This window comes from Bombus bifarius, unplaced genomic scaffold (assembly GCF_011952205.1).
Source record: "Bombus bifarius isolate JDL3187 unplaced genomic scaffold, Bbif_JDL3187 scf7180000008212, whole genome shotgun sequence".
Taxonomy (NCBI): domain Eukaryota; kingdom Metazoa; phylum Arthropoda; class Insecta; order Hymenoptera; family Apidae; genus Bombus; species Bombus bifarius.
The window spans coordinates 52,241-67,481 of NW_022884515.1; positions in this window are offsets into that span (position 1 = coordinate 52,241).

Below are 15,241 nucleotides of genomic sequence, written 5' to 3' on the forward strand. Positions count from 1 at the left end.
CTTTCGTTTAATCGTAATCGATGTGGTAGTCGATCGAAAGGATAAATCACCGCGTGTTCTGTTTGTAAATTGAAATCTCATAAGCTTCGGTGTATCATAAAGGTCTGTTTTGATGATCTGTTGACGATGGTACGAAGGATACAACGAGAGATAGGTTCGGTTGCGTCTTTCTTCGACATTTTCGGGTACTTCTAAGGACAGAGGCGAACCCTTGGTATCCCTCGAGGACGATTAAGTCAATTCCAATCAATTTACCGAGGTCGACGCGAATAGATGGTTCGATCAGACTCGTCGTGGTGTCTTTATTATCAATCCACGCGTCAAGTGGTCTGCGAAGAGCGCTTCTTCTCTCTTGGTCTTCAGTTAGCCTCGAAATTTTTATGAAGTCGAAGAATATTGGAAGATAAGTTGTTGAGTGTTATTGGTCGATTTCTGTGGTTGAAAGCGTTCGAATCAATTTGCGGCTTTAAAAATAGGCCGGTCGTTCGATCGAAACACAGCTGATCACTGTATCTTCAGGGACGAATAGAATATGTCGTTGGTCTTCGCTGAGACATATTAATAGAAAATCGTCAACGGGGCAGGATGAGCTTATTATGGTTGCTCTGGTCTGCTAAGCATCCAATCCACGTGTCGTCACTCGGAGATTGTCTTTCCACGATACTTCCGGTCTAAGGTGTCCGCCGCCTCGTTCTTTTTTGTAGTAGGTCTCAGAGATTGGATCTTTGGTTTGACGCTATTATTCCGTAAGATGGATCTTATTAGAAAAAGTGTCTGTTCTCTTCTAACTCTTTTTAACTTATGAAAATGTTCTTTCAATTTTCATTATAAAAGTCCAACATTTTTTCGATGAACTTTACTTCAATTTCTCTTACGAGATTTTAAATTTTCACGACATCATTTTCGCTTTTTATCAGGGACTTTTAATTTTCAACGTAATTTCTTTCGGCTTCTGGTATAAACTTTTCAATTTTAATAAATACAAGTCCTTTTTAATCTTACTATGAAATTTAAAATTTCAACGATTTTCATCCAAAACTTTTTCTATATTTTGTTATGAATTTCTTTCTGATTATGTATATGAGAATTTTCATATATCTAACCCTGGAATTTTCTTTCATTCAACTCTGGAATTTTTCAATCGCACAAACTTTACTTCCTCGTTTTCTCTTTCGTTCGGATGGAAATGTTCGACGATTTCAATTTTACTTACTGTACCGTAATAGCAGGTGATTTTATTAATTACATATTCCAATTTAAGCGTCTAGTTGTCGATTATGTCATTCATCGATCAAATTAAATTTGAATCGTGTCACTGTAATCAAGTTCGAATCAAATCTAATTGTACACTGATCGTTCGTCTAATCGTTGCCTTCGATATACCTCGCAATAGTTTCGACTACTATTCTGTGTAATAGTAATTCGATTCTTGGTTGTATATCATTAGTATCTATGACGCGATTAACACGCGACGCTGTACAAATGACTTGAGCGTCGTTTGATTATCCAACCAACTGTAAACATGCCTGAAAATGTTTGCACGTGCGAACAGTTTTGGCTTTTTCTTATTTTTCCTTCTTTGTTTATCAGAATAATCAATCCAACGTTATTAACGTAACTAACGCCAATTAATCGATCGTTATGTTAAATTTGTCCAGCTATCTCGTTTACGATGCGAACCGATTATTTCTGGCCTCGTTTCAATTGATCGCACGATTTCAATTCAAATCACTTTTCTGTCGCTTTGTTCGATTGAAAATCTTACGGAAAATGACTGAAATTGTGAAAAATACGAAATGTTAAAAAAAGTATAAAAATACAAGTTACGTTTCTACAATTTCTTTTCCACGATTGTTACGATACTTCGCCGATAAATTAGTATTAAGATGCTTCTAATCGATATCTATACAATTTTATAATTTATAGCTGTTATGATTGAATCCCGTGCGATTTTCGTCAATTTGTCTCGTACTACGCGACGGTAAATTATTTGATTTATCGTAACGATACGGTTCTAGCTTAAATTTCATGATGCTTCGTCTAGACGGACACGCACATGTTCATACTCGCAGATCACGATAATCTTTCATTACGTTTCCAATGTGCTTAAAAATAAATTTCATACGTCATTTAACTCATCTTTATGTCTTTTGTTACGACGAATTTAATACTTTCTCCGCTATTGTTCGTTCTCCGATCAATTTCGAATCGAATGCTCGCTAAAATAATTTCGTCAATCAAAGTATCGGCGATTATTTTCGCTGAAATTTCCTTTTAATTCGCGCCTTCAACGATAAATTAGTTCCAATTAGCTTCTACGTGCTTAGCTCAATTAATCTCAAACATTCTTAAAACTGAATCATTTTCGATCGTTCGTCAAAGTCAATCACCGTAAGACACTTCGCATTCAAGTTTCAACAGTTCCTTCGTACAAGATGATTAATTAATCGTTTCGTCTCGTTCGTCGCGCTTTTGTGTCGTTTTTTCTTTGTGAATTAGGAAAGTTCACTCGTATATGAACGGTTCTCGATTATTAAAAGACAGTGCCGAGTTGTGAGTTGTTTGGAACTTGTGTTTGAAACAATTTCTTCGTCTAAGTAATTAGTCATTTGTTTTAATTAGCTTTTCGTTTCTATCGAAAATTGCATATTCTTTATAAAATACGGGATATCTTTTACAATCTTTTATAATATTTTTTTATTGTTTCTATGAATTATTTCTCTTACCTGAAACTTACTTCTGTAAGATCGTTGAAAATTGTTTCCCCTCTTCCAAGACTATCCATCAATTCTTTCTCTTCCTACTTCCTCTTTCAACTCCACTAATCTGTCAAACGCTGTATAACCTTCGTTTAGGTTTCTCTTCCTCTTTGTGATAACTGTATGGTATACAATTATCGATTTTTGCACTTCAAATTTATATTTCTTTATTAATCTGTACACTTAGTTCTTCGTAACACGGTTCAGGTTAAATTTTAAGAATGATTATTTAGATTATTCCCAAGCACGATTAAATTTTACGATTTTTCGTTTCTTTCTTCCTTTAAAAACTTATTTCAAATTTCACTTATTTCGAATAGGATTTTATCAATTTTTAAGTAAACTGTACACAATCATCGTTAAACTGTTCGTTTCTTCTTCAGATTTAGTTATATCTTCTTTTTTCTGAAAAACTTGAAATTTAATATTTTTGTATGAAACTTAATTATTTTAATATTAAATTTTACAATTTTTAATTAGATTATTCACGATTATCCTCGAACTGTTCTTGTTTCTTTCTCAAAATGATTTATCTCTACCTTTCACAGATAGATACAGAACATCTCTTCAAATTTTTCATTGTTTCCGTCATGAAACCAATGAGATTTTCTTCAAAGTTACACTTCTCCCTCGAAGAGCTGTTTAATATTTTTCTTGCTTATCGCCAAGCTTCACCAACAGAAATAAATTTTTCTCGTCATCAAATTATTCACAGCATTAAACATCCTTTGAATTCGCACCTCAATTCCAATGATCGAGCTTCTTACAACCACAACAATCCATTCACTTCCTTATCTGATTGATCTAAAAAAAAAAAAAAATCCTGTTCACGAAATGCCTAACAAGAAAATGCTTTTCATAACATGCACAATTGTTATAATGTTTCCTCGAATAACTTCAAAAGAAATTTCATTCGTTTCTTTCGTTTCCCTCTGACTTGACTATTCCTTTATGTCAAAAAATCAAGTCGCTGATTATTAAAAAATTCCTCCGAACAATCTCAAAGGTATCGTTCAACTCAGCTTCGCGATAATTCTTCGTCTCATGAACCGGTTGACTCTAACGAAAAGAATTATACTCTCCCAGTTTCTCTGATCGTTCGCGTGGCTCCCTTTCGTGACACGAACGCGCTTAGAGCGCGGTTTGCGCGCGACTGAACGTTCTTCGACAACGTTCGAATCGTCCACGCTTCTCCTGACCGCCGCTGAAATGGCGAACTGATTCTCCCATCTAACAGATTATTTCGAGCGCAAAATCAATCTAGCACGAGGTATATTATACGATCCACTATGCGTTATCTTCGATCGTCTCGTAAATGGTGTTGTCTCAACGGTGTCAAGAGAAACGCTACGTGACAATATTCCCGCAATAGGAAATAGAGCAAACGTATCTGTTTTATCTGCCTGTCCGTGATAATTGTTGTGTCAGTCTTTAATCGTGTGTCACTTAACGTTAATAGAATACGAGCATCTTCTGTAATTATTGATGTTAAGTTCGTTTCAAACGAAATTGGTTCAAGTCTCGATTTGATGGACGTTTGTTTCTCGATGTCTCTTTGGATTTTCTTTTCTGTTTGAATCGACGTTCTGTTCGAATCTAACGTAAACTTCTGCTCTTTTTAGGAAATAGTGTTGATTCACCTTGTGCGTCTAAGATTAACAATAAAATTTACAGATTAACTATTACGTATAAATTTACAGGAAACAGTACAGAGAAATACAATTAATTTATTATTGAATAAAGTTGAAATTAAATGTTCAGAAAATAAATTGGCTGATAATCAAATTGGTAAAATTCCAAGACGAATTCATATTCTAATTGATTCAATAATTACCATAAGTTGCACCAAAAAAAAAAAGAAAAAAGAAGAAAAATACTGACGAATTCAATGGAACAGAATAAGCTGACGGTGTAATAAAAATGATAGATGATGTCATTAAATTAAGCGAATAATTCTTTTCATTCTTGCCCTATACTTTTGAAACGTTGCTGATGAGCACAAAAAATTGTAGAGTACCTCGATGCTAATTAATCTCTTTCAATATTCACTATAAAAATCCTTTTCCTTTCTCAGACGAAGTAACTTTACGGTTAAAATTGAAGAAAAATCAATATCATTGGTATTTATGACGTTCACGATAAACAACAGAAACTATATGTGTACCCGCACGAACTTTTACAGAGAAGCGATATTTATATGAAATTTCAATATCTCGTGTCATACGTATCGTTGAATCGTACATAGTACAACTTGAGAGTTATAAAATTCTGCATCGATGATTTTTTTTTGACACTCCTACACTTTCTACGCTTTCTTTTTTTCGCGACTCTTTTATTCTCGTCTAAAAAGGAAAAACTACCGGTATTTCACACTTTTCAGTCTTTTTTTATATTTCTTCGAAAGACAGAAAATATTCGCGTATCGCTCGATATAACTACACAGAAAGAAGATTTTTATGCAGAGATCGCGCCGTTTGTTACAGAATTATATAAAATGGCTACTATATTACAGAGCTATTTGTAACTTACAAAGGACGCTGTGGTAAATTTTTTTTTAGATATTTGTCGACCACCACGAGGGGACAGAGAAAAAATAGAATTCATTCATTGGTGTAACGTACGAAATTAGCAGATCTATTTGAGAAAGATTCCAAGATACTCGATTCATTCGTGTAATTTGTTTACAACCATCTAAAACGAATAATCCTCGCGAATCTCATTTCGCTTACATCGTATCAACCATACAATAGCAATATGAAAAATAAAATTTCTGCTTCCTATACTTTGAGCTTCTGATTTACAAACATTCTACTAGGAAAAATAATTCCTTTGTTGGAAATATCAGATATACCGTATCGATACAAAACGCATATGGAATAAATCTTGCAATTAAAATCAATAATAAAAATTAAGGTTTTCGTGTATGTTGAAAATCGAAGAAAATATCTTCAACACGTATCTTCAACACCGTTGTACTCTATATAATAATATAATAAATATAACAAATATTCTATGTAAGATAACTCTTAGTTTCTAACAATTAGAAACAACAATGTAGATAAGGAAGAGACACTTATTTAAAACAAACTAGAAAGGAAGTTACATTTATGAAGATAATACTGAATTATCGCGAACTGCTCTTTTTTTTTTACTTGCTGACAAGGAGTATTATTCTAACTGAAGGAACTCCTTCTCGTTGAGACAGTCCCTAGTAATGACAGTATGATGGGTACTTGAGTGACTTTAAGGGAACTCTGTTTTTTACGACCCTTTCTTTGCACAGTCTTCGGAAGGAGATAGAGGAAGAATACAATAGTCGCTGACGAGCTACTCTATCGCACGCTCATTTATGAAACCCTTAAATTACCCAATTGTTGTTCTGGAACCATTGACGAACGAACATAATCACACCATATTAGAATAACACTGTTCGCCACACTTATTGTCAGATCGAAATCAAACAGTCTGTCCAGTGAGTGTGTATTTGATGTTCCACTTGAGAACTTGAGTTTACTGTCACGGGAATGACACATGTGGTTTATGTTAACCAAAGAAGAATTCTTTGTACGAAGTGTTTCGTGTTCTATTCTACAAGATAAATAGAAAATTAGGTTCCATTCACGAAACGAAGAAGTCTGAAACGGAGAATTTGAAGAATTAAGAATCCCCAACTTCCGATCAATTCTTAAATTCTACGAGAAGTTGTGAAGATAGAAAAAATTGCCGAGATCCAATGGAATTCTCGAATCTGAATAAAAAATGCAGAAACTTGCAGAATAAAGACAAGATGAGGAACGAGTGAAATATTTATTTTTCGCAGCTTCCACGAAAATCCTTTAGAGAGCTAAGACGATTTGTTACGTGTTTTATATATGTTGAATAAGAAATTTCCCATACATAGTACCAACTCCACGTTACATTTTACGAGTTAAACTCGTAACAGTTTTGCAGCTGTGATCAAATTTCCAAGGAGGAGGAAAGAAAACCAACAAACTCTCTTATTAAATAGCAACTATTTTAAACAACAGTTGCATTCACAGAAAACAGAAGAATCCTACAGTGCTCCAAAATGGTTGGTTACATGCGAAGTTATAAGTTATTGTACGTAGCGTACTCCTTACTACCATTTTCCAAACTTAAAAGCTTCCATTTACGAAACAATTCTCAAGGAATCCTGAGAAATAAGAAAACTCTTTCGCGACGTTCATAGAAATCTTACAGAGTATCAAAATAATTGTTTCTAAATAAAAGCTCCCGGTATATACTTCGTATACTCTGATTTCACGTTTCACGTACATCTTAAATATAAAATAAACTTCTACTCACGAAGGAATTCCAGAAGAAAGAACAACTGACAAATAGAACGGAAATTTTGAAGAGCGCGAAAACAATTTGTCACGAGTGTTGCAACTTTACCAAAGAGCTCTGTGTTCTACCTTGAGACGTATCGTCTTCGTCTTCGTAAGGAAATTTCAAAAGAAAGAACTAAGAAAAATCAACAGAAACTGCCGTGTAATGTTAGTATTTAACATTTTCAATAGCATGTAATGAAAACAAAATAAGAGTTTAGCGTTGATACTTGAATAACATATTTGCATAACATTTAGTAACTACGAAATAGTTTAATATTAATATTTAATATTTACGATTTTTCACAACACTCACAGAAAGCACAAAAATCTGAAAAGACACCGAAACCATTAGTCACACGCGTAACTCACTAAAGGTACCTTTCGCGAAACGAATTCGCCAATGAACTTGAGTCTCTTTCCAAACATTGATGTTGTTCGTCTGGAATCGACAAAGAAGAATGTAATGGAATATTTGGAAAGATAAGAGACAGGTTGGCGATTTTCTTGGATGTTGGCACAGGCAGCGTGTTTTGGAATCGACCGATGCCCACGAGAACTGAACGCGTTCTGAGCGTGCAGTGGCGGTGCTGAGAATTTGAAAGAAGCGTCGTTAGGCGGTCTTCACAACAAACGCGCTACCTTCGCACCTGCGTCTTCCGCCCCCGGCTGACTCGATACGTCGCCACGTGGTTCAGTAAATCGTATTCCAACTAAAGCAACGAAATAACGAGCAACGACATAATGAATCGTTTCCTGATTGCTTCATTATTCCGTTATTTTATTCAGACGAAGCAGATTTCTTTCGTCTTACGATCAAATAATTTTCTATTTCGGTTAACACTGGCAAATAAATTTCAAATGAAAATTAATTACATTCACGGAAGCAGAGTAATTTGGATTTTAACATTAAGTGAAGCCTCGAGTAATTGTATTTTGCGAATATTCCACTTACAAACAGTTTAGTCGAATTATTTCACAACGTAACATGCATATAACATTCCCTCGGAATTTTTTTGAATTTTGATTCCAATCAACGTCTGAATTTGTGTGATGACATCGATGTTTCTTCGCACCAAATACCAATTAAAATGGATAATTATTTCATTTGGTAGCTAAATAATAAAACAATTCGAAGAGAAATCACTTGCTTATAATGCAATTCGTCGAATTATTCGCTAATTAATGTATAATTATTTCGAAATAATACCTGGCCAAAGAACTGGATACGTATCATTTTAATGATCATTTTTCCAATATTTCATGTAAATAAAACCGAAGCCTATTCCATGACAGTATTGAAACGCAATTGTTTACTATGAGGCTGGAATATCGAAATGGAGATCGATCGAAGGTGTAAGTATTTATTTAATTAATGGAACGACGGATTAACCGGGAAATTGAATTTGGATGATTCAACAGAGAAGGTGCGAGGAATGTTTGGATGCACGGCATTCATGAATGCGTATGTGAACTTTTTGCGAAGTAAATAGTTGTTCGGGAACTCGCTTCCAGAGGATTATTAATCGTTTTATTTGTTGGGAAAACTGGAATTCGTGATTGTGCTTATGCAGTCATTGGAAATTCTACTTTATATTTAAATCGATCGGATGCCGAGATTAAAATATTTGCAAATATGAAAATATCGATGTGAAATAATCAATGTAAAATGATATGAAATAATTAATGGAATATATTTGCAATAGAATGTTTCTGCAGGTATCGTTACCTTAAAATTATCTTCGACCTTCGAAACGCAATAATTAAATTTCAAATTTCAAACCGTAAGAAATTTATAGGAAATTCTCGAAATTTGAAATTAAATTTGAAATTATAATATCTTACGGTTAGTATCCGATTGCATGTTTCGAATTCGAATGTTTACGTTACGATAATTCTTTGAACCTCAACTTAGTTTCAAAGCTAAACTAATCGTAAACTATCCTTGAAAGTGAAATCTCCAAAATTTTTGATGACTTGCCTATCGTATGACGAAAGTATCCTAATAATATATAGACATAAAGTTCGAATATTATTTCACAATATGTAACTCTCGACAGTACTTTTTCTTTTAAATAGCCTCAAATTCTTACCATATGAATCTTAACCATATGAATTATAGTCTTGATGAATAACAATTTCCCTAGTAATTAAAAACACCAGATATTTCAATCATGGATATTTCAACATAAATACATACGATCAAATATTAGACCATTCCAATTGTCTAGCAACAAAATGTCAGTCGCCGATTTTCAATTGAAAAAAAAATCATACGGCTGGACGCTTGGAAAAATTGTCTTAAAACACGTGAAACTATGTAACAGGGAAAATTTGAAGAAGAAAAGAGAGCTGCATCTCACCTGTTGCACGGAATATGTATACTCACCCATCATGGGCCCGATTGTTCTTAACGTCACGACTTATCGAACGCAAACGATCATCCATGGAGCATTTTTCTCGGATACGAGACGCTTTAACTTAACTTGACGGATGCTAGGCGACCGATCACTATCGATTTCCATCGGCTATCGCTGGTTGCTCGAAACACGAACAAGCTGCTCTACCTATGTTGCTTTCCAATTTTAATCCACGGCGGAGGAACTGCGTCACCTGTTGCGTTCGATGCATCATAACGGGTCACTGCATAAGTGAAAGCAAATAGCGCCCTGATAATCGTGATAGCATCTTTTTAACATTATTTATGGATACTATCATCTAGAATTAATATCGAAGCTTATTTTATCTAGAAATTTAATCCTTCAGCAAACTCACCCGTCCCTTTTCTATGCTGATTAAACGGTTACCATTATTTCGAATTGATTTAGAAGAATATTTCATCTGGAAATGCAATTTCTCAGTAGAATTATCCCTCTTTTTTCTACGACCATTAAAATTATCGTTCGATATTGAAAATATTTGATTAAGAAATACAATCGAGTAAGATCATCCTCTTGTTTCCGTGGTAATTAATGGTTACCATTGTTTGGACTTAGTTTGTAGAATATGGTATTTAGAAATAGGATCCTTGAACGAAATAACCTCTCACGCTTCTATGGTAATTAATGGTTACAAGCAGGATTATTTCAGTGAGCACAACTTCAGTGCATCTCTTCGTTGTATTACTTTAATTGGCTCGTAAAGTAATTAGCGTTCCCGGATATTTTAATATTCAATCGAATCAAAAAGTGAGTCGTAAGTATGATGCATAACAATAATAGCGAAGATTTTCGATGCTTCGTTGATTCGTTACTTGTAGAAAATTTATTGCGTACAACCAACGATAAGTTTTCGGTGTTACGGATGCGGGAAAAAGTCAAGAACGCATATTTTTGGGATTAGGATGCTAAAAGAAAGTTTATGGCTATCCAAGGCTTTACGTACACGCGATCGAACGTCTTTTTCTAGGAATGGCTGCGTACTTCCTCCGAATTGAGTGAAAATAATCGTAAAACAAAGCTTCTACATGATATGGAAAATACGAGCGTAGGACGACAGTCGACTGGAATTGTGACTGGAACGGGCATCGTTTTCTTCCATTGAATTTTTATATCCGAGGATTATCTTAACATGTTGATTCATCTGGGAGAATCGATGGGCGAACATTTTTTAAAAATCCATACGACGATTTACGAGTGAAATTGTTGCGTTATTGCGATATACAGGGTGGTTGGTAACTGGTGGTACAAGCGGAAAGGGGGTGATTCTACGCGAAAAAAGAAGTCGAAAATATAGAATAAAAATTTTACCTTTGAGGCTTTGTTTTCGAGAAAATCGACTTTGAATTTTCGCTCGGTACGCGTGCACTTTATCAGGTCTCGTTATAACGGATTTCACTGTAGATCGTTGTCTTGATGGAAAAATTAAAAAAAAAAATTTTTTATTCTATATTTTCGACTTCTTTTCTCGCGTAGAATCACCCCCTTTCCGCTTGTATCACCAGTTACCAACCACCCTGTATATATATAACATCGCAAGAAATCGGAATATAAAAAATAGCTTGAGAAGAGAAATGTATACTTCCTCGCCTTTGAGCCTTCGTTTCTCAACCTAATCCTAATACTAATCCATAAACGAGTAAACGTTTTTAGTCTACCGACACATTTAGCCTAACTGACAAAGTTAACTTTTTGATTTAATCAAGAAATCTCGCTCGGTCCGTATCATTGGAAGTTCTATGACCGTTTTCATTTCTTTGTTCCTGACTTCTGCCTCCTTTCTGGCTATATTGATATACTTTTTCTTGCTAGAAAGACTAAATATAACGACGACAATCTTTTATACACGTGCGTAACTTATAATGGATCTATTTTTGACTAAACAAATATTTTCCATACACTAGAGATTTTCCGTTCATTATCAGATGTCATCAGAATACATTACAGAATATCGTCCTTGACTCATTAGTCCAAATCCTTTTTCGTGTTTTTAATTTAAATTATTTCGGATGTCGGGATGTCGTATGGTCGATCTTCCGATAATTTCTCCTTAGGAATTGATCCTGAAACTATCGACATTATGCGTTCGAAGAAATCTTGGTAAATGATGAAGTCACTGTTAACCTCTTATGAACGTTGATCAAGTTCGTTGGATTGTTGTTACACTTGGAATTATTCCAACGCAGAACTAAATTCTTCAAGCCTTCGAAAACAGAAACTTCCGTCCAATGATATCCGCAACTTTCCTCGAATCGCATCTCGAATGAACATTCTAACATTCCACGCTTCGTTTTTGAAATTTTATGATATCATATCGTTGAACGATTAAACTCAAGCAGGACTGCTTGATTAATACATCGTTCGTTTATTTGTCTGCTTTCGTGAGCACAACATTTTTCAATATTCAAACTGTGGCAAAAGAAATGGGCAAAAGCATCGAGTTACGACGAATTATCAATGAGGATACAATTATGAATAATTAATTATGATGAAAGATACGTAGAGAGGCAAAGATTGATAAAAAACATTTTATTATATAATTTACGATAAATTAAATCTTTCGGAGCTTCTTACTTGAATTTTAGGACTTGACGATAAAAAAAAACACTTTATTATAGAATTTACGATGAATTAAATCCTTCGGAGCTTCCTACTAGAATTTTAGAACTTCAATGACAAATCAGAATTTGCCCCAGCTGAGTAGTTCGGTGGCCCGACTAATTACTGTTGTGATTTCATGGCGAAAACTGGTTATGTTTTAGAATTATTACACCGTAACGCTTATTCATTAGATCAGAATCACTGTGGGACAGGATATGCAGTTTATTTGCGAGCTAAGGCTGAGAAAATTACAAAGGAAGAAAGATAGTCTTATTCTTCCTTCGACTGCAATAATTCCAACTCTACAATGATCGATCGAACATTCGAGAAACCATATAGTACACGGTCAAAGATCATCTTAGATTTCACTAATCTTGATTTCGATCTCGATCGATGTTTTTTCGGTAAGTTGCCAACGATTCCATCAAAATCGTGTTACCTAATACGCTATTACACGATGGATTAGAAGTTGATGTCAATTTCAATTTTATTTTATCGCTGCTTAACTTATTCGTGTGGCAGTTGTGATTTTGATGCGAGATGTATTGGGTTGGCAATTAAGTGATTGCGGATTTTGTCAGTAGGTGGTGTTGACAAGTACCATATTTGTCAACAGTTTTGGTGTACTGTTCATTTCTACGTTTCAAGACTCTAGAAACGCGTGCTTTCCATAGATTACTATGAAATTTGTTTTCGAAACTTCACGGCTTTTAAGCTATTAGGTTGGCAACAACTGCGGATTGTGGTATTGACAATACCACCTAATTGACAAAATCTGCAATCACTTAGTTGCCAACCTAATAGTTTAAAAGCCGTGAAGTTTCGAAAACAAATCTCATAGTAATCTATGGAAAACACGCATTTCTAGAGTCTTGAAATGTAGAAATGAACAGTACACCAAAACTGTTTGTCAACATATAATACAATTAACGAGGATTTAATCAACGATGAACACGTCGATGTAGAAGAAAAGAATCGAATTAGGATATAAACAAGCAAAGAATCTCCTTCGTGAATCTTATCTTGTGAACGCGAACGTGATATAGAAGGTTAGGTTGTCTAAAATGTTTCTTTCGTTTTATGAGGAAATAATAGACGCACAACGTTTTTTCTTTTATATTATTTTGTCGAATTACGTACGATCCATTTTGTTCTGTTGAGGTAAATTTCACAGACTTGGTTTCACGTCTGTACAAAGGTGCATTGTTATAAAAAACACGTTTGCCAAAAAAGACACTTTTCGGACTGCAATTACAGGTCCATTTTGTATTTGTATCGTACATACATCTTTATAAAATTGTAACTCAATAAAGGGAACACTGAATAGATTGTGTTTATCGTACATAATATAAAGCCTAAATCCGAAACTCTGTGATTAAGCTTTCCTTACTGATTACTGTGAAACTTCAATTTGCGTTAACCATTTTTTCGAGATTTTTCACGAAGCCACACTACGTTTTTTGGTATCTTCTATAACGGACAAATACGACAAAGCGAAAGTCGACTTTTAAAAGGTAAATCGAAAACACCGATGTAGCTCCTTTGTTGCCTCTCTTAGAAAATATAGATTGGAATAGTCGTGTAAAATGTGTATAATACGATGCCTTTTGTACACGTGGGTCGTTCAAAAAGATGATATGCTGAAAATGCTAAACTTTGATGTCGATGTCTCGAACGATATTTCATTCTATGAAACTCGCATACTACGGGCGTTAAAACTTGAAGCGAAAGGAAGCTATAGAATACGGAATACATGAATTATTATTTGCACATGCAAATCGAACGTTAATGTTCTATGGGCCAATGTACAGTGTCAGAGTAAGAACGTCACCTGTTTTGGCCATAACAGAGATTTCTGCTATCTCTCGTTAAACGCGATTCGTTATAAATTCTTGAATACAAATTCCAGTTTTATCAGATACTTGGCGACACCTGCTAGGGAATATGACAAAATGAAACCACCTCGTTTGGTGCATCGATACCGATACGCGTACAAAACATACGACCTTGCGCCAAACTCGAAACGACTCGTGTGGATGCTGTTCTCTGATTAGTTCAACGCAGTACGAGGAATGCTGAAAATTATACAAATTTTTCATACAAAATATTATTCGCAGGTAATCGTAGATCACTTAAAAATCATCTGACGAACTTTCAGATTCTATTTCACCAAATCCATGTTTCAGATGAATTATGGAAGATCGTGAAACGAGAGTTTGAAACAGCTTTGCTCTATACTTAATATGCATAGCATAAATCACGACTACACGCGTCGCTGACCAGAACAGAGAGTAAAAATGGCGTGGAAACGAGAACGAATTTTAATTAACCGGTCACAACATAGCTTTCGGCGAAAACCAATTAACGGCGAACTGTATTTACGCCGTCAGCCAGAACAAACCATATGTTCCGATCACAAATCGTTGAATAATTAATTACGCGTGGAAAATATTGTGTTTCAATGAAAGTTGCGCCGAATATCGGATCGTTCTACTGAATGTTTAATAATCAGGGACTTTCAGTACGTGGGACGAGGCTGCTAATTGTTTTGTATCGTCTCGACAAATAGTAGCCTGTTCGATTGCATGATCCGGATAATATCGATGAATTTCCAACGATTCTATTCGCGTTTTGACGTGTGTTTGTTTAGTTCTCTTCTGCTTCGTATCGTTTATACAGGATGGTTGGTAACTGGTGGTACAAGCGGAAAGGGGGTGATTCTAGGCGAAAAAAGAAGTCGAAAATATAGAATACAAATCTTTCGTTTGAGGCTTTGTTTTCGAGAAAATCGACTTTGAATTTTCGCTCGGTACGCGTGCACTTTATCAGGTCTCGTTATAACGGATTTCACTGTAGATCGTTGTCTTGATGGAAAAATTAAAAAAAAAATTTGTGTTCTATATTTTCGACTTCTTTTTTCGCGTAGAATCATCCCCTTTCCGCTTGTACCACCAGTTACCAACCACCCTCTATAATAATATCAAGATCTCCGATTCATTTCTTTTCTCTTTCCTTTTAGCGAATTACGAGCTTATTATTTTGTACCGCTTTTACATACATCGCTTTGATTATTATTTCCGACTTTTATTTTTGA